Source organism: Pelodiscus sinensis, chromosome 19 (genome assembly GCF_049634645.1).
Source record: "Pelodiscus sinensis isolate JC-2024 chromosome 19, ASM4963464v1, whole genome shotgun sequence".
In the NCBI taxonomy this organism is placed as follows: Eukaryota; Metazoa; Chordata; order Testudines; family Trionychidae; genus Pelodiscus; species Pelodiscus sinensis.
Window position 1 is genome coordinate 18,841,411 of NC_134729.1, and position 22,834 is coordinate 18,864,244.

The 22,834-nt window shown below is 57.3% G+C and overlaps 1 protein-coding gene across 3 annotated transcripts in view; it reads right to left on the reverse strand.

The window, feature by feature from the left end:
• Nucleotides 1–11,498, reverse strand: part of NCAN (neurocan) — a 76,463-nt gene extending 64,965 nt beyond the window's left edge. For all 3 annotated transcript variants that reach the window (XM_075902828.1, XM_075902827.1, XM_075902829.1), the window contains exon 1: nt 11,094–11,498. The gene's annotated coding sequence lies outside the window, so the exon portion shown is untranslated. The remainder of the gene's footprint in view (nt 1–11,093) is intronic.
• Nucleotides 11,499–22,834: the final 11,336 nt, after the last annotated feature.

A 22,834-nucleotide genomic window follows, 5' to 3' on the forward strand; every position in this document is an offset into this window, starting at 1 on the left:
GTCATTCTGCTGCTCTGCTCAGTGCTAATTAGGCCTCAGTTAGAGGATTGTGTCCAGTTCTCGGCCCCACATTTCAAGAAAGATGTGAGGAATTTGGAAAGGGTCCAGAGAAGAGCAACACAAATGATGAACGTGAGCTATGAGGGAAGATTGAAAGAACTGGGTTTGTTTACTTTGGAAAAGAGAAGACGGAGAGGGGACAGGAGAGCAATTTTCTAGTACCTAAAAGGGTGTTACAAGGAGGAGGGAGGAAAATTATTCTCCTTGGCCTCTGAGGACAGGACAAGAAGCAATGGGCTTAAACTGCAGCAAGGGGGGGTTGAGTTGGACATTAGGAAAAACTTCCTAACAGTCAGGGTGGTGAAACACTGGAATAAGTTGCCTGGGGGGTTGTGGAATCTCCATCATAGGAGAGATTTAAAAGCAGGTTGGACAGACATTTCTCAGGGATGATCTAGAAGATGCTTGGTCCTGCCATGAGGGCAGAGGCCTGGACTTGATGCCCTCTCGAGGGCCCTTCCAGTTCTAGGATTCTAACAGGGTGGGTATTGCAAGGTTGTGGCCTGAGAAAGGGTTCTAGGTTTGACTCTAGCAGGTTTGAGGAAGGTGACCTAGAACCCAGATGTCTGGGTAACAGACAATGGTGTAAGTGGAGCACCAGCAACTGGTGGGGTAAGCGAGGAGAGAAAGGGGTCTAGTTGGTGTCTGGAAAATGCGGGGTTCTAGTTAGGCCACAGCAGGGGTCGCAAAGCCTAGCACAGAGGCGGTAGCGACTTGGAATTTCTATGGCGACGTGGAATCCATAAGACTGGCGGCTATGTTAGGTCGGACCAAGCATCTATTAGTCCAGTCTCCTGCCTTCCGACAGTGGCCCCTGCCGGATGCTTCAGAAGGAATGAAAAGAGCAGGGCAATATATCAAATGATCCATCTTCCCTGGTCCTCCAGGCCCGGCGGACACTGGGAGCACAGAGTTCCATCCCTGACCGTCTTTGCTAACAACTCCAGATGGATCGATCCAGCGTGATCTCAGCTAAATGGCCTTCCCAGCATTCCCCGGTAACCAGTTGCACAGGCTGGCTGTGTGTCGTATGAAGAGAAACTTAGAATCATAGACTCATCGAGCTGGAAGAGACCACAGGAGGTCAGGTCCAGCCCCCTGCCCAAGACAGGACCAATCCCAACTAAAATGGAGATTCCACCCCCTCCCTAGGTTACCCATCCCAGTGCTTCACCACCCTCCTCTGGAAATCGTTTTTCCTGAGATCCAACCTGGACCTCTCCTACTGCAACTTGAGATCGTTGCTTCTTCTTCTGCCATCCATCATTACTGAGAACAGCCTCTCTCCATCCTCTTTGGAACCCCCCTTCAGGAAGTTGAAGGCTACTCTCAAATCCCTCCTCACTCTTCACTTCTGCAGACTAAACAAACCCAAATCCCTCACTCTCTCCTTGTAGGTCATGCGCTCCAGCCCCCTAATCATTTTGGTCGCCCTCCGCTGGACCCTCTCCAATGTGTCCACATCCTTTCTATTGTGGGGGGCCCAGAACTGGACACAATACTCCAGATGTGGCCTCATCAAAGCTGAATAAAGGGGAATAATCACTTTTCTGGATCTGCTGGCAATGCTCCTCCTAATGCACCCTAATATGCCATTAGCCTTCTTGGTTACAAGGGCCCACTGTTACTTTGCTTTTAGATTGGCTGCCTATTAATTTCGTGGCATGACCCTGGTTCCTGAGTTATGTAATTCCTCATATTTGCTTTCTCCATACCAGCTGTGATTTTATAGCCCTTTATAACATCCACCCTCATCTCTTGTTGAAGCTTAACAGTGCCAGTCTTCTAAAAATCTCTCTTTCTATGGAAGCTGTTTCATACCCCGTCTCTGTACTTTTTCCCAGTTCTAATGCATCTTTTTGGAGATGAGGGGACCAGACATGCATGGTGTGGCTGCATCATGGATTTATATAGGGCATTACTCCGACTGCCTTATTAACTATACCTTTCCTAATGGCTCCTAACACTCTGATAGCTTTTTTGACTGAGCAGCTGTTATCAGAAAATTACCCACCGCGACTCTCAGATCTCTTTCTTGAGAGGGAACCGCTAATTTAGACCCCATTGTTCGGCTGCAGAGTTGGGCTGATGGTTCCCCCATGTGCGTTACTTGACCGCGAGCAGCACTGCCTTTCATCTTACCCCGTTACCCAAGTTTTGTGAGATCCCTTTGTAATGCGGCGGAGCCCACGTTGGACTTAATTATCTTGAGCAATTTTGGAGCGTCTGCCGGCTTGGCCACCTCCCTGTTTGCCCTCTTCTCCTAGATCATTTATCCAGGTGTCGGACGGAGGCGTACGGAATTTTGCTTGCACAAGGGGTTGGCTTCTCTTTCCGAAAGCACCTGGATCGCTCTGAATAGAAAGCCATTGTCGCTACCAACACCCGCGCGTACACAGAGCACACTTGAAAGAGACGCGCTTCCCTTTCATGCCATTTCACGGCTGTTTCTTTCTACATTTTTTTTTGGCACCGCACTGCGCACCTCAAAGGGCTCCCGAAAAGCGCCTGGCGGCGAAGAGAGGAAGGCGCAAAGGAGGATTTGGGTTGTTTGACTTGGAGGCTGGTTAATTTCACTTCACCCTGACCTGAAATTCGAGAAGGAAAATATTTCTGGAGGAAGCACGGAGGAGGCCAAGGAAAGCTGCCTCTCCCCTCTTCATTGCACCCTCCCTGGCTCAGAAGAAGGGTCATTTTGCACGTCTCCCCATGCGCACCATCCCAGCCTGAACTGCATTATTGCTCTGATTAAACAGCCCCTTTGCTGATGGATGTGTCTCTCCCTCTAGTGGTGAGAGGCCCCGAATGCAAGCCAAGTGCCCCTACTTGCTTGTCCCTCGGGGGTGTGCCCCAAAGGTGGTGGGTTTGAATCGCCCTTTGCTCTTACACTGACAGCTGTGGGGCCTCCCCGGGGGAGGTCCCTCTGGGTGAGGAAGGAAGAGCCCACGTGGGCCATCCTTTGCAGAATGGGAGGATGCTGTTGGGAGTTGGAACCTCCCCCTCTTGTGTGGATCTTTAGTTTAAGCCACGTGGCTCAGTGTGGAGTCAGGTGGGAAACAGACACACACACACACACACACATCCTGCTACACACCCACTGTGTGGTGGGAAAGTCCACGTCTCTACGGATCAAGAGGGAACCCATCCCCCAGCACGCCCTTCTCCTTGCGTCTGGCTCAGACAGCCAAGCCTCGGCTGCCGGTCAGTTTCAGCCCTCACTGGAGGTTTTTAAGAGCAGGTTAAACAAACACCTGTCAGGGATGGTCTAGATCATACGTAGTTCTGCCGAGAGTGTAGGGGGCTGGACCAGAAGACCTCTGGAGATCCCTTCCAGTCCTACGGCTCTATGATGACTTCATGTCACGTGGTAGCAATGACAGCGATTCCAGTTCAGAGAAGACTAGAACTGGAAGGGGCCTCGAGAGGCCATCAAGTCCCGTCCCCTGCCCTCATGGCAGGACCAAGCACTGTTTAGATCATCCCTGACAGGCGTCTGTCCAACCTACTCTTCAATCTCTCCAGTGATGGGGATTCCACAACCTCCCTAGGCAATTTATTCCAGCGCTTAACCACTGACATTTAGGAAGTTTTTCCTAATGTCCAACCTAAACCTCCCTTGCTGCAGTTTAAGCCCCTTGCTTCTTGCCCTGTCCTCAGAGGCCAAGGAGAACAATTTCCCCCCTCCTCCTTGTGAACCCCTTTTAGGTATTTGAAAACTGCTATCGTGTCCCCTCTCAGTCTTCTCCTTACCTATATCAATGGTCATAAGATATTTTGGCCTTGGAAAGGGTTCAGAAAAGGGCAACTAAAATGATGAGGGGTTTGGAACGGGTCCCATATGAGGAGAGGTTAAAGCGACTGGGACTTTTCAGTTTAGAAAAGAGGAGACTGAGGGGGGATAGGATAGAGGTCTATAAAAGCATGAGTGGTGTGGAGAAGGCGGATAAAGAAAAGTTATTAGTTCCCATAATAGAAGAACTAGAGGACACCAAATGAAATTAATGGGTAGCAGGTTTAAAACTAATAAAAGAAAGTTCTTCACACAGCGTGTAGTCAATCTGTGGAACTCCTTGCCAGAGGAGGCGGTGAAGGCTAGGACTATAATAGAGTTTAAAGAGAAGCTGGATAAATTCATGGAGGTTAGGTCCATAAAAGGCTATTAGCCAGGGGATAAAATGGTGTCCCTGGCCTCTGTTTGTCAGAGGCTGGAGAGGGATGGCAGGAGACAAATCGCTTGATCATTGTCTTCGGTCCACCCCCTCTGGGGCACCTGGTGCTGGCCACTGTCGGCAGACAGGCTACTGGGCTAGATGGACCTTTGGTCTGACCCGCGTACGGCCGTTCTTATGTTCCTATAAGCCTTACGTTCACCAGATAGGTAACTGATTAACCAAGCCGGGGCTGCAACAGCCCCAGCGGCAGCCGTGCATCCCGGGTGGGGGCAGAGGGACCCCCTTGCCGCAGCCCTAGCCCCACAGCCCAGGCAGGACCCAGACCAGGCAGCCCCCTCCAGCAGGATCACGGGTAACCAGTTAAACGTGTTAACTGTGTAACCGTTATTTTACATCCTAATCTCACCGACGTAGGCTCCTTTGGGACACTGGTTGATGAGCGCGGCTCATACTGTGACGTCCGTTTCTGCGGTCACAGGTAGGTTTGTTTCAGAGGGAAGCACATCTGTCCAGGCAGAGGTCTATGTATGGGTGGGGATGGGTGTTAATTAGCCAGCAGAGAGAGACAACAATTATCACGCACGGCCATTAAGGTCCTTTCCCCTTACCACACATACCCATGGGTGAGCAAATCATTAAGAAGAGCCGTGTAATTAATTAACCATAGCTGTGATCTGCCTCAGAGCTAATGTTAAGATCCAGCCTCGTTATTAAACCAAACCAAACTGAACAAACAACAAACAAGAAAGGAGGGATTGCAAATAAAACCAAGCGGTTTTTTTTCTCCTCCCCTTTCCTCCAAGCAAAGAAATGAAATTACAAGGCAGCTTGTCATGGCATAAAAGAGTTAGCGCCAAAAAAAAAATCAAGCTCAAATCCCTGAAACGCCTGCTGTTTGGGCCCTGGTGGAATAGACAATATTTCACTCATCCGGCAGCTTTTTGCAATTAGGGAGACATTTGTAGGCAGTTGTTTGGCACACGATGCATAAATACATGCCATTATTTTCACTCGTCGGAGGAGCCGGGGCTCGGCTGCGAAACACGCCTCTTCGGCGCATGGGAATCGCCTCCCGTTCTCACGCGGGACCAACCCGCAGGGCAGCGTCTGCCTATGAAAACCGGGCCAGACGCCAGATTATATTGATTTTTCAAAATACCCACAAAGCCCACCTTTTCCCTCCCCTCCAGCGGCGGCGAACACGCTCACATCTGTCGCCGGCTGTCGCCTCATGAATAATTCAAGCGCCTCATGAATATGCAAGGCCCAGGCCGCCTGTGATTAGCCTCAGACGAAACACGGCAGCTTTCCTCCCCGGCCATTGGATGCGGGGACGCGCCTGGCAGGTTTTCGTGGGGCTTCCCTCGTGGAGCCTCGCACGGCCCTAGTGAACTCCCATTGCGGGGCCCTCAGCCAGGCGAAGGGCGGGAAGGAAGGGGAGGCTGGCGGTTTCTTTGCCAAGCGCGGGAATGAAACCCAGACAGAGTCTAGCCAGAGGGAGGGATCGCTCAGTGGTTTGAGCATTGGCCTACTAAACCCAGAGTTGTGAGATCAGCCCTTCAGGGGGCCGTTTAGAGATCTGGGGCAAATCTGGCAGGGATGGTGCTTGGTCCTGCTGTGAGGGCGGGGGACTGGACTCCATGACCTCTCGAGGTCCCTTCCAGCTCTACAGGCTAGGTATAGCTCAGGGGCACAGCAGTGCTGGGAACTGACAGGTTCTCTGCTGTCTGGCTTTGCCCCAGTGCCAGCTGCACCCCCATCCTCAGAGCTTGGCCCATGCACATTCCCTGCTAGTCCTGCCCATCTGGGGAGCCCTAGCCGTGCCCTTCACTCTGACCTGCAGCCCTACAGCTGTTCTAGGAAAAAACCTGTCCTCCATTCCAGCCCTCGGCCTCACCTCGCCCCAAGAGATGAGCAACTGGGATGAGATCTGTCCTTGGTCAGAAAAAAAACATTGCTCATCTCTTTGGTGGGGGCTGCCTAGCCTGTCTCAGGTGGGGGGCGGTGCCTCCCAGCTCCTCCAGGGGGAGTCTCATGCTCACTTTTGGGCCAGGCTGTACCGCTGACACCCCCAGAGCCCAGATGCAACGAACAAGGCAGGGCCTGACTGGAAGGGGAGGCGAGCCACACGGAGCAGCTGTTTGAGGTGTCCCGGCACCTTGGGGCGGAGTCTCAGCAAACTGGCTCCCCCTAATTGGCTCCTTGCACTGCACCGTGCCCCTGAGCTCAGGGGAAAGTGCTGGGTTTGGTGGGGGGTGTCCCAGCCATGCAGCCTGATCCCTGGTAGATTTCAACACCCACCGCAGCCAGGGGTGGGGGCACCGACCCACCGTGTTTCAGGCAGGAATCATATACGGAATGCTCTCCTGTCCCTACGGGAACCACGGCGGGGTAGTCCTAGTTCCTGTACCATGCAGCTGGGAAAGTTAGATGCCCCCCGTGTCCCCTTCTGGCCTTGGATTCTACGCGCCTCCCTTCCTGTTGGAAACTGAGCTGCAGTTCCTAGAGCAGAAAATGCCTTGCGTCAGCCGCATGGCTAAGGGAAGGCTGTGCTGCCTAGTGGATTGGGCACAGGGCTGGACTGGGAGAACGGCTCTGCCACCGACCTGCAGCGTGACCTTGGTTGAATCCCCCGACCACGTGCCTCTGTTTCTCCTCCTGTCCTTCGTTTTGTCTATTCAGATGCAAGCTCCCTGGGGTAGACACTGTCTGATCACACAGTGTCCGGCACAGCGGGGCCCTGATCTCCTGCCAGGTGCTACTCACATCTACATAATGAATGCTGTAAATCAGGCTTCCACTGGCCGGCTGCCTCTGAACCCCACAGCCAGCTGAGGCGGTTGGGTTAACGGGGCTGCATCTGGCCCAGAGAGCCCTAAAGCGAGACGGGGGATAATTCTGTATCAGGAACAGCCCTGCTCTGACCCAGGAGACTCTGACTCCTTCCCCACTCCCTCCAGGGAACTGGGATATTGTGGCGTAAGAGCAAGACCAGCAATCCTGGCGGGATTTGCCCATGAGGAAGATTCAAAAAGCACCTGGTGTCCTGCCGGGCTCAGCAGCAGGCAAGGCTGGGAGGTGACCAATCTAGCTGCATTCGGAGCAAGTGGCTGGAGAGGAGTTATGGGGGGGTAGGAGGGTGTCCGCAAGGAATTGGTGGGGGGAGGAATCCGCAAAAGGAAAGTTGGTCTAAATGTCTGGACCACCGCCTGCCTGGGGCGGGGGGGGGGGTGGGGGGTGGGGGAGTGGATCCAGATGGGGATTGGTTTGTCGGGGAGGAGGAAGCGTCTTTGCGCCCAGCGGCAGGATGGAGCCAGCTGGGGATTGTGTAACCCAGGGAAGAGAGGGGAGCACTGGCACCTGACCGGGCCTGGGGGGTCACTTCCACCCCGGACATCTCTGGCCACGTGGCACCGGGATCTGAGCAGCCACCTCAGCGGATGGAATCTTCGGGGCAGCTGGCGGCACCATGTGGCTGCTGTGGCCCCCGGGGAAGGGAGCAGCAGAAGCCACGAATCAGCGTGGCCCCGTCATGCTACCGAGTGCTGGGAGCTCACCTGGGCCCCACGGTTCCTGCACACCTCACAGGCTTGCCAGGGCGCCCGACCCCCATGCATCCAAACCTGCTTGCTCCCAGGAGGGGACAGGGGTGTGTTGGGGGGGTGCACCTCCTTTCTCAGGTGTGCCATTCCATGATTGGGGGGGGCAAGCAGCAGGTGCTACTCCACTGACTGGCCAGCTGGGGGAGCTGTCAATCATGCTCTACCCCTCCCCCCCAAACCCTGCCATGGAGGCTCCTGCCAATTTTACAGGGGAGGGGTTGAGCTGGTGTGCACGGCTCTCCCCCCAAAGGGGCCCTTCCCAGCAGCGGCCTCGCCCCATCCAAAGATGGCAGCTAGGGACCTCTTAGCTCCCTTTCAGGATGCAAGCCCTTGAGAGGACATGTCTCCTACCACCTCCCCCCCCTCCTCCCCCCAGTGACAAACTTGCTTCCATCTTCCAGGGCTGCTCTGCTCCCACCCAGATGTGGCCCTCAACGGGCGAAGGACGAAACCCACACACATATCCCAGCTCCTCTTCTCCCCTCTCTGCTGCCCACCAGCCACGACAAAGGGGCTTTGCCAAACTCGCTCTCCTCCTACCTCTCCAGCAATGAGAGATTATCTCCCTGCCTCCCTCCACGCTGCTAGAATAAATTAGCACCTTGGAAAGCTGCGATCTTGTCCAATATGGGCTCTTTAATAGGTGCGATTTGTATGGGGCGTGCAGCAGGCATCCTTTATCTCAGCCTCGTCTTTGTTTGTATTTTTTTTTTTTTTTTTTTTTTTTGCTTTTTCTAGCGCATGGCAGGAAGCTAAATAAATGAACGGAACAATAATGTTCAAAACCCACTTGCAGCTATTTTCCCCCTGTTGAGCAAACGTGCGTATAATCACCCCCTTACACACACACACGACACACGCACACAACACGCACGCACACACTGGACCCAAGCTCATCCAAATGGCAAGGCAAGTCTCAACCCTTGACCGGCTGCCGAACCCAGGAAGGGTCGTGGCCGGCAGGAATGCCAGGTAGTCTTGTTGCTAGACTGCAAATATATTTGCACTGGGGAAAATGTGTTAGCGAATGACCCAAGGTTCAGTCCTTTGTGCGGTTTCTTTTCTTTCTTGGAAAACACTGCAATCAAATCCAGCCCAATGAATCCCCTTGAGAGCTGGCTATCCCTTCTTGGTGGCTTCTGAGGAAGCAGGGCTGGAAGTCTCTGAGTTTCGGGCCTGGATTGCCTTGGAATTCTGCAATGGGAAACCAGCCTCGAATCTTGGCACAGGGGGAGTCCGGTCCCGGATCTGGCTGTGCCCTTCGTACTGACATTAGACCTGGCTAATCTCAAAGCAGGGAACTCAACGGCATGGGGGCTCTCTGCCCATGGCACAACAGGTGGGTCGAGGGGCACTGCTCTGGGCTCCGAAAGTTTGGGTTTCTTGCTTTCTTTTAAATAAACGGGTACATGGCCCCCTACCCCCAACTCCAGCTTTCTGGAGACTAGGAACACGGCAACAGCCATGCTGGCTCAGCCTCCTGGTCCATCCAGCCCCACGTTCCCCAGTAGCCAGAGTCAGGAAATGATCAAAACAGGCCAGTTTGGGGGTGATCCATCCCCTTCTTGACTCTCCGTCGCAAAGGCCACCCAGATGAGGCTGTAGCGAACGCGAGCTCCTTTGTAAGCTGATGCTGTCTCTGTTGGCTTAGCTGCCTCTGAGCTACTTCCAAAAATGGAGGGGGGGGGAATTATTCCAAGGCAGAGCCATTGATCTTCACAATATTATTTGACATTTCCTCCCCCCACCCCATTGCTTTGCTATGGCATTATGGCCCTGCCCACCCCCTCGGCTGCAGTGAAATTTAACAGGGCAGCCAGCCCTTCTCACAGAAATGAAATGGAATTCCTCCCAACCCACCAGCTCTGGGTACCAATTCCAACTCCCCCCCCCAACACACACACACACACACACACACTCTCTCTCTCTCTCTCTCTCTCAGACACACACACACACACTCTCTCTCTCTCTCTCTCTCTCTCTCATACACACACACACACACTCTCTCTCTCTCTCTCTCTCTCTCTCTCTCTCTCTCACACACACTCTCTCTCTCTCACACACACTCTCTCTCTCTCTCTCTCTCACACACACACACACTCTCTCTCTCTCTCACACACTCTCTCTCTCTCTCTCTCTCTCTCTCACACACACACACTCTCTCTCTCTCTCTCTCTCACACACACACTCTCTCTCTCTCTCTCTCTCTCTCTCTCACACACACTCTCTCTCTCTCACACACACACACACACTCTCTCTCTCTCTCTCTCACACACACTCTCTCTCTCTCTCTCTCTCTCTCTCTCACACACACACACACTCTCTCTCTCTCACACACACTCTCTCTTTCTCTCTCTCTCCTCCCTTGGCTGAATTTTTAGTTTCAGCGTTTTCCTCCTAACAAGAATAAATAATTCAGCATCTCTTCACCTGTCTCATTAGCACCCATCTCTCTCCTCCTGCTCCCACCTTATCTTGTCTGGCCCCCATGGGAGCCCCCCCCCTCCTCGTCTAGTGACCTGAGACTTGGTTTTCATTCACTTTTAGAGACTCTTGTCTCTCACCAATAATTCCAGCGCCTGGGGCTGTATGTGTGTGTGTGTGTGGGGGGGGGGGGGGGCTCATTTGCCACCTTTCCCTCTTTCTCCCCCCCCCCCCACCTCCTCTCTGTCTGTTTCACGCTCCCATCCAAACGGCTCCTTTGGCACCCCTCCACCTCCAGTCAGCAGCGCTAACATTTTGCCAACCTCCCTCCAACTCCTAGTCAACCTTTGTCCCACGGGGGGACCGCTTGCAGCCCCCCCGAGCCCCCCACTCCTCTCCCCCGCTGCGAAACGATCCCCCCGCCGCCACAATACAGCAATTAAAACAAAGCCCCCCCTCAACCCAAACAAAAGCCACCTCCCCCACCCCCACCGCGCTCCATCGCCACCAGAGTGACAACCCCGCTTTGTTCGGAGGCGGCGGTCGGTTCCCAGGCAAGGAGACGGAACCACCCCGCCCCCCCTCAACTCTTTCCGGGGGCGCAGCAAAGAGGGGCGCGCGGGGAAGACCCCCCCTTCTTGCAACAGGCGAGAGGGGGGCTGCGCGCACAGCAGACAATGCCTCTCCAGAAGTAAAGGCAAAGGGGGCGCAGCTTGCTAAAGGGGGTGCCGGGGGCGCGCTGGGAGAGGCAGCTGCGGACGAACCCCCCACCCCGGGGAGGAGACCCGAGGGGGGGGCGAGCTGAGAAGTTTGGGGGGGGGGCAGAGCCACGTACCTGCTGCAGAAAGGGAGCCCCGCGGCTCGCGTCGGGTCTGGAGGAATGCGCCCCGGAGAGCAGGTGCCGCGCTCAGCGCATCTCCCGGCGCCAGGGGAGGGGGCCTGGGGAGAGCAGGGGAGGGGCCGGGGGGCTACCCCAGGAGGGGGCAGAGCTCCATGCCCAGCCCCTGCAGAGGGCTGGGGGGGCAGAGCCAAGCCTGGCTCATCCTAGGCAGCAGGGTGGAAACAAAGGGGGCCCCACGCCGATCGCACCGCCTGCTGCAGCTGCCGGGCCCCGGGGCTGCTCGCGTCCCCGCCTGCAGCCATGGGCCGCCGAGCCCCCCTGCCCGGCTGCCCGGTCCCCGCCACCTGCCCGGAACCGGGAGGCAAAGATGCTCAATTGCTCTTTCTAGGGGAGGGCGTGTGTCGGGGCTGCGCATGCGTCGCCGACTAGCCTACATCACCATCTCTTCCCCCACCACACTCCCCCCCATCACCCACGCGGCCCCCTCCCACCTCAGAACTTTTGAAAAACTTTCCCAGACGACTGGAGGGGGGGCTACCGCGGGGGGGGGGGGGGGCGCAGGGTTAGATCGGGGGATGCTGGGAGCTGCCTGGTGATATGGAGTCTAGTGTGTTCTGCTCTTTTTTGGGGGGGGGGGCAACTTCTAGGAAGCGACCCCCCTACCCCTGCTGGCCAGGTCTGCTCAGCCACCTGAGTCCTGTAGCCCGGTTCCAGAGACGCAAGCGCCGAGGGCAGGACCGTCCTGGGCAGAGCTGGCGGAAGGGCAGACTCCCTGGAGGCCACTTGCCCCGAGGGGCTTCGTTGTGGTTTTAATGCCAGCCTCATGGTGTGTTGCTGTTGCCCGTATCCCAGCGGCATTCAAAGACTCCCCCTTCCCCTGCCCAGATCAGGGCCCCACCTGGACCAGGCCTTGCCCAGAGAGCTCAGTCCAGCGGTGGGTTTCAAACCATGGGTCGTGACCCAGCAGTGGGTCGTGGAATGCCCTGTACCAGTCACCTGGCTGTAGGGTAACACCAGCAGGGGTACTGAGGCAGGCCTCCCGCCTGTCCTGGCCAATGGGAGCTGGGGGGCGTGGCCTGCAGGTGAGAGCAGCAGGCAAAGCCATGTGCGCACCCCGGCCTCGGAGCCAGACCTGCTGCCGGCTGCTTCCGGGGCACAGCACGGTCCACAGGGCCAGAGTAGGCTGGGAGCGTGCCTGAGCCCCCTGCGTTGCACTGCTGACTAGTAGCCAGCGGAGGTAAACCCACAGCCCAGTCCCCTGCTCCGTGCCCTTCCCCTCCTGCGCTCCCCAAATCTCCTCCACGGCTCCCCCCTGCAGCCCGCCCTCTCGTCAAAAGACATCACCATGTCGGGTTGTGTGGCCACGCGCAATGTTCTTCCAACCGGGTCACAAGAAAAAAACTTGGAAGACCTCTGCTCCAACAGACCCACCCGCCCAAGGAATCTTCATTTTACGGATGGGGAAATGGAGGCCCAGGCTGCTTGAAGGACCTAGCGGGTGTGTAAAGGTAAAAATCCAGTCCGGGGGCAGTCATGGGCCACGGTCAATGAATGGAGGCAAAGCAAAAGGGTGAAAAAATCATTCAAGGTGGCCGGGAGTGGAGATGCACGGCCCAACCCCTTGGCGGATCTGCCTGCCCTGGCTCCACCCTCCTTCCAGTGAAAAGGGAATGGAGATTGTGCAGAGCCATGGAAAGCCAGGCCGCTGGTGTTTAGCATGCCAGCGAGGACCCTGGCTCTGCTACTGAAGTCCTGAGCAACGCTGGACGGGTCATGTCCTCTGTTTTCCCATCTGTAAAATGGGTCTTGCACTGAGCAGGCAGTTGGGGGCAGTAACCCCTGAAGGGCTGTCAGGCCATGAGCTATTAGCATGGGGACCCAGAAGCAACGGGGGCAGCTTGGAGGAAAGCCAGTGCACCAGAGGCCCCAGGAATAGCTCCCCCGGACCTATGGATGTGAATGGAGAATGAGGACCTTTCTGTGGTTCTTTGGCACCGGCCGATGACATTCTATAGCGGAGACTGAGTTGTCAATTCACCTCTATAGGAAGGGCGGAGGAAACCCGGCAGAGCCGGCCCCCTTTCCTGTTCCGATGTATAGGGCCCTTCCAGCCGAGCCAGGCTGCGTTTCCTGCCTTTTGTAAGTGACGCTCACAGGCCTGATATTATTTAAGCACAGAGCCCTTCTGTTCCCCCTCCGCTCTGTGAGTGCAGCTGCGGGGGGCTGCTCCCCTCCCCCCGCCCCCCCGCGCAGGTCCCCAGGCAATGGGGAAAAGGGCAAACAGGTCAGCTGGCTTGCTGGAAATCACACATGGAGTGAGACCGGAGGAGAAAACCCAGGAGGCCTGACCGCTGCTCCTTCTCTAACCACTGACCCGCACAGTCCTGACTTGACAGTCCCCCTGCGCTCACCTTTCAACTCCAACCCCCACCCACTGTCCTGCTCTGACCACTAGATCACACTCCCTTGCTGGAGGCAGCAGTAGAACCCAGGAGTCCTGAGTCCCAGGCCCTGGCACTAACCACTACACCCCACTGTCTCTCGAACCCACAGGCAGAGGCCTGGAGCTTTGATCCCCCCAAGTGTGTTGCTCTCCCTGCTAGACCGGGCTCCCTCTCAGAGCGGAGAGCCAAAATCAGAGGTCCTGCTGCCTCCCTGTTGAACTCTCAGCCCTAGACTGTGCCACGGCACCGTGGCTTCCCAACGCTTTGCAAACAAGCTGGGGGAACAGGCGGGAAGGTTTCACTGCAGCCCTCAGAGCAACCCCCGCCTTGGGGCGACCGTGGCCAGCAGCCACCCTGTTTGGCTGCGATCCCTCTTTCTTGGCTTCTGCCGATTTCCTACCCTGCTTTCCTGGTGGCCTGTGGGCACCGGGAGTCACCGCCTGACCACTGGTGGCTGGGTTCCTGGTGCTTTCTTAGCTCCTCCATTGAAAAAAAAAAATCCCAGCTATTGGGTGTATTCGTTTTAAAGGAAAAACAATTCAGCAGCAATTCTGGAAGGGGGGTGGGAGAGCTGGCAAAGCCCAGAACTGGACCAGCCCCAGAACCGCCCCTTGGATGCCAGTCCCCTGCCCTGACTTAGCCTTGCCAGATGTGGTTCCAGAGGAGGAGGAAGGTGTATGATCTACCCCATTCTGGGGAAAAATGGCTGGGAGCAGCCCGCATGATAGCAGGTTCAGAAAAGAGCAACAAAAATGATGAGGAGTTTGGAATGGGTCCCTTATGAGGAGAGATTAAAAAGACGGGGACTTTTCAGCTTAGAAAAGAGGAGACTAAGGGGGGAGATGCTAGAGGTCTATAAAATCATGACTGGGGTGGAAAAGTTATTTACTTAGTCCCACAATATAAGACCGAAGGGTCATCCAGTGAAATGAATAGGAAGCCGGTTTAAAATAAACCAAAGGAAGTTTTTCTTCACGCAGCGCACAACCTGTGGAACTCCTTGCCGGAGGATGTGGGGAAGGCTAGGACTTGAACAGGGTTCCAAAAAGAGCTGGACAGATTCATGGAGGTTAGGTCCATCAATGGCTATTAGCCAGGGTGGGTAGGAATGGTGTCTGTCAGGAAATGGGTGGCAGGAGAGGGATCATGTGAGAATTACCTGTTGTGTTCCCTCTCTCTGGGGCATCTGGTATAGGCCACTGTGGACAGAGAGGACACGGGGCTGGATGGACCTTTGGTCTGATCCAGTCTGGTCGCTCTTACGTTCTTATGTTCACGATCCACTCCAAGCCTGAGATTTACACTGGGCTGGTCCAACCCTCTGAGCCGAGCCCTGCCCCCCTGGCCTTTGTTCACTGGTTTCTAGCGTTTCAAGGACTTTGGGGGACCAGAAATCACCTGGCCTCTGGCAGCCGCGCTCGGTCTTGGCCCCCACGGGGAAAGAAGCAAGAAGTGTTCCAGCCGAAACAGGCCCCTTTCCGAAGCGTGACTTCTGACCTGCCAGCTGAACGCCTGGGAGCCGGACAGACGCGCCCGGACAGACAGATCTCTGCAATAGCTCGCTCCCGGACGCATGCCTCCCTGCAGGTGGGCTCCTGCCTTTCCTCCTTTGTTCCCGGTGCTCTCTGATCCACCCTTTCCCCTTTCCTCGTCTTTATTTTCCTAAGCTGCCGACGAGAAGCCAGAGACGTGTTCCAGACTCTGGTCGCCTCGATGGCTTAGAGATGAGGGTGTGTGGGAGGAAGGGGGGGGAGAATCGTTTACAAACACACGCTTCTTCCCCGTGTGCATGTGTGTGTGCGCACGCATGCAAAAGTGCACACTCCTGTCCCTACTGGGGCTTTTCTCCCCGTGCAGAAATTGCTTTGGAGGAAGACAAACCCTCACCCAGCTGGCGCTCACAGGGCGGCGGGGCCTTCCAGGGCATGTGGAGGCAGCTCAAAGCAAAATCAGGTGACACGTCAAGCCGTGCGCATGTTTATTTCTAGCTGGGGATACGGCTGGAAGGAATTGTGAGGGCGATTCTAAACCATGGCCCTGATTTCCCAGCGCTCTGCTCAGCCGGTGGCTGCGGTCGAATGCAGCCGCCCCGATCTGGACCGCCCGGGCACCTGAGCTGGCAGCGCATCAAGCGGAGCTAAGACGCAGGCACGCACCTGCGGACGAGTCTCCTGTGCTCTGGACCGCTCCGTCCCCGGCGCCGGGGGAGGGGGATTCTGCTCCCAAGCCAGGTGGTCGCGTTCTGGCTGACGTTGCCCTGGTGTCCCTCTAGCTCGGGGTGTTTGGTTCAGAGGGGGAGGGGGGACGTAGTGGGGGGACTGTCTGCTCTGTAATCAGGGGTTTTCCTGCGCTGTGATGTGTGATCAGAGCCGGCCCAAGCTATGGGCTTACCAGGCTATCGCCCGGGTGCCCTATTGTAGGGGACACCGGGTGCCCTATTGTAGGGGACCAGGCGGGGGAGGGGCCGCGCACGCGCCACACGCCCAGGGGCGACGCTGTGCTCCTGGGGCCCGGGGCACATGACTCACCCACATGTGGATTGGCCCAGACACCCAGCTTGAGCAGGTAACAAGGCTCTTCCCAGGGGGAGAGACAAAGGAAGGGAGGCAGAGATGAACACCTGGTTTGGGGGCAAGGCCTGGGAGCTGGGCAGTTTCTAGCTAGGAAACATGAAGGGAACAGACTAAGCTGGATACTGAGGGTTGGGGGGGTGATGGACCCCCTACCCCAAGGGGTCTGAGGCATCCTGGCCCTGACTCCTGTAGCCACATCACATCCGTGCTGTGCTGTATCCTGGAGAAGCAATAAACCCCCTCTATTCTACTGGCTGGCGGAGTCTGTCCTGGCTGCTATGGGGGTGCAGGATTGGGGGGAACCCCGACACGCCATCACGGGGGGCTTTGCCATTCTGACCCCCAGCCGAGCGGACCCTCTGGTTACGTCTGGACTCCAGGCTTCTTTCGGAAGAAGCTTTTTTCGGAAGAGAGCCTCCGAAAATGCCTTCCGAAAGAGCGCGCCCACGCTGCAAAAGTGCCTGGAAAAAGTGATCTGCTTTTTATCTCGCATATAAGCTGTGATTGCTATGGACAGAGCGGCCACCAGGGCACCTGTGCTTTTTCCTCTTTCCTCTTCTTCCGAAAGAACGCCCTCTTCCCCATCCAAAAAGGCATCTTCCTCGTAGCATGAGGATTACCAATTGCCGAAAAACCCCTCCGTTCTTTCGATTTTCTTGCGGAAAAACACAATTGCAGTGTGGATGTTCCCCAAGTTTTGTCGGAAAAACGGCTGTTTTTCCAACAAAATTCTGTTGTGCAGACCTACCCTCTGTGTCCATAAATCTGTCGGAAAAGCCGGTGCAAACTCCGCAGATCGGTGATTTCCAATACCCCTCAGTCAGGAGGGGAATGTATTGCTCGTTCGCTTTATTAGCAGGGAGCGCGTTAATTGGTGAGCGTGAGCTGGCGTGATGCCCCGCCAGCCCTGGGTTGCTGATTTCCACGGCCCGAGGATCGGGCCCCTCGTGTTTGCCGCTCGCAGGCGTTGAGCTGGGCAGCAGGTGCTTAGGAAGGGCTCGCAGGCACAGGGATGAATTCCAGGGGGGACGCAGTGAGGCGTGGGGCCAGAGCTGGGGGAGACACAAGACGCTGCAAAGAAAGAAGATGTGGGAGACGATAGCCAGAGCCTTTGTCTGACCTCGCTCCGTCTTCCAGCAGGACTCTGTGACATGGTCCCCCTGGCTCCTGAGGGCACAAAGCCAGACCCAGCGAGACCGAGGAGCAATGCAGGGCAAGAACTCAGGAGACATGGGGTGAGCAAGAGGGTGTCCTGGTCTGTGCTCTGCCCAAATATGGATCATCACACACAGGGCAGCACCAAACTCCTGCACAGTCCAGGCAAGATTCTGGGGTGTGTGCGGGGGTGACGGCTGGATTCCCCCCCACCCCGCTGTCTCCCCTGCCCTGTGCAAATGGCCCCCCAAGGAGCCCTCCCCTGCCTGAACAAAGCATCCCTCCTTGCCCCAGCCCATCCTCCCCGCCTGCCTGTCTTCCTAATTGCCTCCCCGTCCGCCTGTGTCTCCCGCTTCCCTGTGGCATCCGTATCGCTGTCAGCAGCTGCCGAGAGGGAGTGAGCATGGCTGAGCGGCGTTAATGAGAGGGCACATGCGGAAAGTGATTAGACGCGGTGTGCCAAGGGGAGGGGGAACAGCGCCCGGCCAGATTGGCCCGCCGGCGCGGCGTGGGGAGAGCTGATCGGACGCAAGCCACAGCCGGGTGACGAATCAAGGCGGGGAGAGGCTCAGATTGGAGCGGTGGCGAGCAGGGGAAAATACGGAGGAGGGGATCGATGAAGCTGGAAAAAAGCAGCCAGGGGAGCAGCCGGCCCGGGGGGAAGAACGGAGCTTGGTTTATTCCTGCTTTCTCGGCAGCGGCGCAGGTGGGCACCGATGGGGCCAGAGGGCCGGTCAGGAAGGGGTCCCCAGAGTTTCTGGGGCTTGAGTTTGAGTCTATCTATCACCAGCCGGCTGTTCAGGAGAGAGGCCAGTGTCTGCGGGGGCCCGGAAGGCTGTCAGATGTCACGGGGGCCTGTCCCAGCTGCCCACCGTAGGAGGAGATTCTCGCAACTCCAATGCAGAGTTCCGAGCTGCCGGGGGTCAGCGGGCCGGGTGGAAATCCACAGGGAGAAGCCGGCTGCCGGCTGCCGCAGCTTCAGATAGATTTTAAAAAGGGAGAGTTAGGAAATCGGACCCCTCCTATGAAATCGGGCCTGTTCCGGTCACTGTCAGAGTCAGCTGATTGTTGCTCTGCCTCCCCCGTTTCTGCCTTTCAGGGGGGCTCCAGCTGATCTGAGCCAATGAGATCTGCCTCACTAAAGCACAGGATCCTGTAATTGCTTCCTATTCCTGGCCTCCTGAGACCTGGGTGCCCAAGGAGGCAGCAGACATCCCAGCTCAGGGATGGGCCGGGTGCAGCCCGGGGGCGAGGCCTGACCCACCGAACACTTGGATCGGGCCCATGGACAGCTTCTGGCTGCTTTCTGTTCATATCCTGCTCCCCCTCGCACCGAATTTCCCGGCGGTGGCTCAGGTAACTGGATCCTATTGAAATGGCTCCCGGCTGCCAGTCGTGGCGTTACCCTGGCAGGGGCTGGAGCCTTGAGTCTTTTATATAGCCACAGCAATGCTGGGGGCCTGCCAGGCAACGTGGTACCAGCAGTGCCGGGAGCCAGGAGCCGGAGCAGGGAGCTGGGAGCCCTTGGCTTTGTTTTTACTTCAAAGCTTCCGACCTCAGACAATGCTGAGGTGTGACGGCGCGTTGGGGGTCCCCCGTCTCCTGCACCCCGAAATGGCACAAACAGACTCCACCAGCCAGTGGAATTGAGGGTGGTTTATTGCTCCTCCAGGATACAGCGCAGCACAGATGTAATCTGGTTATAGGAACTGGGGCTAAGAGGCCTCAGTGCCCCCCTTGAGATAGGGGAGTCCCAGCCCCCCTCCCCAGCTCCTTCTCCCCTGCTTTCCAGACAGGAACTAACTAACTCTCTTCCAGCCCTGCCCCCCAGCCAGGGCAGCATTCCACCTTCCTTTGTTCCTCTCCATGGGGGGTGTCTGGTTCAACAAGTTTGGCATCACCTTTGCATAGTGAGGTTTTCCCTGCTGGGTCTTGCTCCAGACAGCAGGGGTCACCACAGCCCAGCAAGTACCCCCACTACGTCACATGAGGGGACTAGTCCCCAGCCACGCCCTTTCTGCCCAGGCCCCGCCCTTTCTGCCCAGGCCACGCCCCTTCTGCCCAGGCCACGCCCCTTCTGCCCAGGCCCCGCCCATTCCAGGGGGTGGAGCTGACCGATGACCAATACCAAAATTCATTAAGTGCCACCCCTGCAAAGTTGATTTGCCCGCCCTGGCCCAGCCCCTTGGGAAGCTGGGGTAGGTGCCTTGCTGAAAGACCCACCTGCGAGAGCCAGGAGGGGAGGCAGGGTCAGGAACAGCTGTGTGCCCGTAGCGAGGGGGAGCGTCGCGGCCCTGGTCCCTGCCCTTCTTCCCGCCTACAGCGACCCAGAGCTCTTTGAGGCAGGGGCTGCATCCCGCACATCAGGGCCCCGGGCTGCCTTGGTGCTGCTGTAATACAAAAACGGATCAATATTTAATCTGCCGAATCTGCCGCCAGAGCTCTGGGGGATGGGACGCGCGAGGCGGGCGGGGGGTGGCGGCTCTTGAAACGGAATCAAAGGAACGAAGCGACTTTCTGCCGACAGAGAGCACCAGGGAGCAGCCGCCGCCGCCTCCTGCCTTGCTGGCGCCTTCGTGTGCCAGGCAGCCACTTCCTTTGTCACAACTTGTCAGCACACTGGGACGCCTGCTGGGCTGGCGCAGCAAGACGCCGGGACTCAGCGGGCGGCAGACAGACTCAGTGTACGATTAAGGAGCCGTTGACACATGACGGCTTCCCCTGGGCATCTGGAAAGGGACTTGGGTTGCCCCTCTCTGATCCGAGCTGCCCTAGGCGGGCGCTCCGGAAGGGGTGGAAATGGGCAGCAGTCGGGTCGTTCTCGGAGGCCGTTCTGTTTCGTGTCCAAGGGTGCACAAAAGTCTCGTGTCTCTGGTTGCAGAGGAAATCAAACCGCTTCTTTTCCTCGGGGCACAGAGCCAGTCTTTCCTGTCCCCTGCCCCAACACCTCCGCCCAGGTCAGACACAAGCCTTCCAGCGGCTCCTTCTGGCTGGCTGGCCCTCCTAAGCCTTTCCCCGTTTTCTGTCTTTGGCCTGCCCTCCCTGGATGTGTCTAGACTACACCTCTCTGTGGACAGACGGATGCAGATTAGGCACATGGCAATTTCTAATGGCGCCGGGTAGCACCATGGGCGGCGGGTATGCAAGGCAGGGGGAGGCGTTGCCTTCCCCACCCGCCAGCCTGGCCCCGCCCACGCTCCGCCCCTAGAACGCCTGCTGTAGGCTACTGGGGGAGGAGCATTGCTGCCCTCAGCACCCGCACGAGGCTGGGGTCGTGTGCAGCCCAGGGAGGCGGGGGCTGTGCGCACTCCCCATGCTCCAGGACCGGGGAGGCTGGAGTCACCCTCCCTCCCCGGGTTCCGGGGCTGCATCGCTCCAGCTCCTTATGGGGGGAGGCGGCTTGGCTCCTTGGGGGGCAGGACCCAGGCAGAAGGAGTGGGTCTAGGGGCAGGGCTTGGGGAGGTAAGCCCCCAGTCCTACCTTCACCCACCGCCCACGGGTAGCAGCCTTTGATGGGATGCAGAAGCAGTGCCCGGCTCTCACTGTCAATGCAGTGTGCAAACAGCCCACCCCTCACTTCCTGTGCCCTGGCTTTACAGAGCACGTCACTTTAGTAACACCGGTAAAAAAAACGACATGGATGGAAACCAACAGAATCTGGCAATTCTGTGCATGAGCAACGGTGAACAGGACGTCTTGCGGACCACCCATCATACCCCAATGGGTCGCAGGTGGCCCACCCTGCTGCCGGGCCCTTCTGCTCCTGTCCTGCAGGGGTGCAGTGGTGCCGGGCCGGAGTCCGACAAGCGGGAAGGGCATAGAACAGTGGTCACCAACCAGTCGATCAGGATCTACTGGTCGATCTTGGAGCCTTTCGCAGGTGATCCTGACTGGTTTGGCCAGGAGGCTCTCAAGTGCCTGCCCTTCATCCACCCCTCTAAGCACTGCCGTGTTGCTCCTGCCCTCTGCCTTAGAGCCGCCCCCCATCCCCGGGAGCCACTTGCTTGCTGTATGGGGCACAGGAAGAAGAGGAGAGGGTGCCGGTGTCAGTCTCCACAGAGCGGGGGCGGAGGGCAGGGATGGAGAGAGTTTGCTGGATGGTTTTGGGAGAGGTGCAGGGCCAGAACAGGGGTAAGCCTGCCTTAGTCCCCGCCACCACCTGTTGTAAGCAGTGCCCAGCTGGAGTCTACATTCCAAATTCCGGCCCCAGGCCTGAACCGCTCCTGCCCCCCAAATACTGTCCTATCCCAGACTCCCCCTGAACCCAAACTCCCTCCCAGAGCCAGCACCCTGAACCCCCTCCTGCACCTCAACTTCCTGCCCCCTGGCTCAGCCCAGCACCCCTCCCACACTCCAAATCCTTTAGCGCAAGATCAGAATCCGCCTCCCCCTTATCCCACACCCCAGCTCTCTGGCCCCAGCCAGAGCAAGGATGGGGGTAGGAGGGAGGATGGAGTGAGCAGGGGCGGGGCTTTGGGGAAGCGGCGAGAAGGAGGTGGGGCCAGGGTGCTTGGGTGCGAGGTAGACCCTCGATTGCATTTATGTTCAAAAAGTGATCTCATGCTTATAAACAGGGCTTGACAAATAGTGTCATCGACTCGCCCGTGGCGAGTCGATTGCACCCTGGAAGAGCCGGCGCAGAGCGATCTGCGTGTGCGCAGCACTCAGAGTGGGGCTCGCCGCTGCTCGGTGAGCCCTGCTTATAAAGGTTGGCGACCCCCGACGTAGAACATCATTGCTGGGAAGATTGGCAGGGGATGCTGAACTTGGCGAGTGCGGGTGTTTAAACAACGATAAGGACGAGTTATCAGTGCCCGTTACGCCGGGCGAATTGGATCTCTCCCTTGAACGCAGCCTCAAGCAAGATCCGACCTCGGAGAACCCCGCATGTAGGTCATGCAGAACGAGAGACTGAAAAGCAATTGCCCACGGAGGATGAGCCGCACTGGAGTTCTGCGTACGGCGCTGATGAGACCGGTACTGGACTCCGTGTCTAGTTCCGGGCTCTGCTCTCCGGCAAGGCGGTGGAGAACCGGGCCAGAGTTCCGCACCGCGCTCCGGGGAGCGTTGGCACAGAGAGGCTCCGGAGGCGCCCTCGATTTAGCTTCTCAAGGGGAGGTGAAGAGGTGACGTGATCAGAGTGGAGAGACGCACCTTCCTGGAAGAAGGCTTCTGAGTGCGGCGAGCGCTTTCATCTGGCAGGCAAAGACAGCTCGGCGCCGAAGAGGGAAATGCTCCAGCGAGAAATAGGGCACGGTGGGTTAGAACAGGGAGGGGAATTGGAGCAGCTCCCCCCGGGGGACGGGACGGGTTCTCCAGCGCTTTGCATGGAGACTGGATGCTTTGCTACAAGACCTGTTAAGCTGAGCTAGGAGCTGGTGACCTCCCCTGCTGCTCCCCAACATGCCTCCAGCAGGGGCTGAGATCCAGTGACCCAGGGGCTGCCTCTCTCCAGCTACAGAAGTGCAACGTGTGAGCCTGGGGCCAGACGCAGGCTGGAAACCTCTCCCCTGGCTGGGGTGGAATCACCACCATGCCTCCGGCTCTGCCTGTGCACGGCGGC